The 2,500-nt window shown below is 31.8% G+C and overlaps 1 protein-coding gene across 2 annotated transcripts in view; it reads left to right on the top strand.

Moving 5' to 3' along the window:
- LOC125036552 (lysophospholipid acyltransferase 5-like) overlaps nt 1–2,500 on the top strand; it is a 35,274-nt gene that overhangs the window by 21,023 nt on the left and 11,751 nt on the right. The window lies entirely within an intron of this gene.

Raw genomic sequence — 2,500 nt, 5'->3', positions numbered from 1 at the left:
ACATCGGTAGAGTTAATAAGAGGAATATGAGTTACTGGGCTTAAACCATTTGGAAAAGAATAGTTTATGCAGGGTGTTGTAGTTGAACTTTTTAGTATCAAGTGGTTTTGCAATAGAGGGCATTGGTGACTTCTTTGAATGAAAAGTTGAATGAGGATGAAGTCTAAAGAGTTGAGCATTTGTTTTTAATCCACTAGGGTTGTTTTACCCCTGCACTTTGCAGTTAAATTTAAGTGATCATAGGATTTATTATCATTTTTTCCTTCTCATTGACTGCATTTGCTGCATGAAGCATGTTTTTTTCAAGTTTTTTGTTTTTAAGAATACAGTATGCTAGAGGCATGTGCTTTTTGTTCTTTTAACTGTTTTTTAATGCATTTCATTAAATTCAACTTAGGATGTAAAGGACTGGGGCAAGTTATCAAGGTAAAGAATAAAAACATATTGATGACTGTTTTATCAATCAGTATCACCTATAATTTTGATTTGATATACTGCAATGATGCTATTTAATTCTAAACCAAGATGAGGTTGGTTGATCTACTTTTAGTTTTTTTTTTAGAATTAGATAAAAAAAAAAAATAATCAGGGAGAATGAATTAAATATATAATTGACCCACAAAATGAAGTTTTATAAATACAGTTACAGTATGTAAAAGATTCATCTAATTGGTAAATTAGTAAGACTCAGAAGTGTTTTGACTCTTCCGAGTCTTCCAAGTTGAAATATTGATATTGATAAAATAGAAAAAGTATGCTCTGTCATTTTATGCAAATGTTTTGAAAAACAGTCCATTTCTCAGCCTTGAAAATGAATGGATTATTAGTAAGATAATGCAAGTGACTGTGATATGTGAGTGAGTGTGTTAATTGTTTACTGAACCTGAAGTCAAGATGTATCACTTGAGTAAGTTGTTACTGATGATGTATTTGTGAAATGTCATCTTGTTAATGATTTAGTGACCTCTAGATGTAGGTTTATTTTTTATATAGTAGGTAGAAATATGGTAGATTTCATTGCTGTAGTTGTAGTTGTAGTAATATTGATACTTTATATTTTCTGTAATCATTTTAGTTAGTTTAGTACATTTTTCAGTGGTTTTGTTATTATTAAAGGTATCCCATGATTGGTTTTGTAGTTTGTTGCCATTGTTGTGTCAGTATTTGTCTTTAGTATTATATACTCTGTGGTTAGTTTATGGTATAACATTTCTACAACATGGATTTTTTTTAAAGACAGTAATTAATTTATCAGAGGAATAAAGTATAATCAGAACAGATACGATCCAACATGCACTTATTGATATTAAGAGTTCTTGCCCCTCTTTGGATGCATGCAATGTGACATTGAAATCTGTATGGATGTGCATGTAAATTTGCATGGATTTAAAGCCTTTGGATCTTTTATTCTGGCAGGAATGTGAAGCTTCAATCCTGAATGTTGTTTTCCATTAAGTCATTTACATTCTAGTCTTATGATCAAGAAAGAAAGAGTGAGCGAGAAAGATTGTGTGTGTGTTCATATGCATGTGTGAATATGAACTAGATTATTATGCAGATGGGGTGATATTCAGGATTATTAGAATAATAAGCTGTTTCACAATAGATGTGGCTTGTCTTGATAGATGTTAGGAAGTGCAATCAAAATGTTCAAGTCCACTGGAAAAATGTAAGATAAAATCAGATGAATGTCAGCATATGGGGGAAAAAGAAGCTAAAGGAAACTTGCAAATTAGTATGCAAGAAATTGAATTTTTCTTTTGATTTATTTGGGTGAATGTCAGGTTGTCAGAAGGAGGAGTGAAGAGATGACATCAGTGAGTTATTCAGTTATAGGGCTAACAATTATCAGTGTGAGTGTTATAATTGGAGAGCAAATAGAAAGCAATGAACATAGTCGTGGGATAAATGACTCCAGCATCTGTCAAATACAAACAAACAGATTCATAAAAGAGGTCAATGCTATCCATTTTATGAAAGTGCCTCTAGAAAAAAAAAATCATTGACAGTGTTGATTTAAAGTTAGGCTTCTTTATTATAGAATTAGTTTTTAGAGTTTTGGGTGAAATGGCTGTTGAAAACTAGAGGGACCAGAAACCCAATATGGGAAAAATACTGAATCAAAATCAGCTGCTGGCTTTAAGAAAAATACATAAAGCAGTAGCATTTTAAGAGACCTTTGTATGAAGCCATTTAGTTGATCACAGTGCATAAAAGTGCATTGGCTTGTCATTTCAGGGTTTTTTCTTACAGGTTTAGCTGCTCTATACTCAATATTCTATTATTTACTTGAATGGAAATGTAGTGGTGCTCTGCAATATAATCTCTTAACATGTTCAAGGGTTCATGTCATGCCAATACACATTTCTCAAGTTGCTAGAGCATAGAAAGATTAGGTTTGGTTTTGATGTTAAGGAATTTTGATTTTCCTATTGTAACCTTTCAGAAGTTGGGTTCCAACATATGATATAGGCTGAAAATTTTACTGGTATTACATACC

The sequence above is a fragment of the Penaeus chinensis genome, chromosome 21 (assembly GCF_019202785.1).
Source record: "Penaeus chinensis breed Huanghai No. 1 chromosome 21, ASM1920278v2, whole genome shotgun sequence".
NCBI classification, from domain to species: Eukaryota; Metazoa; Arthropoda; class Malacostraca; order Decapoda; family Penaeidae; genus Penaeus; species Penaeus chinensis.
Note: the sequence above shows the minus strand (reverse complement) of the source record. Positions and strands in the feature narration are given on the sequence as shown.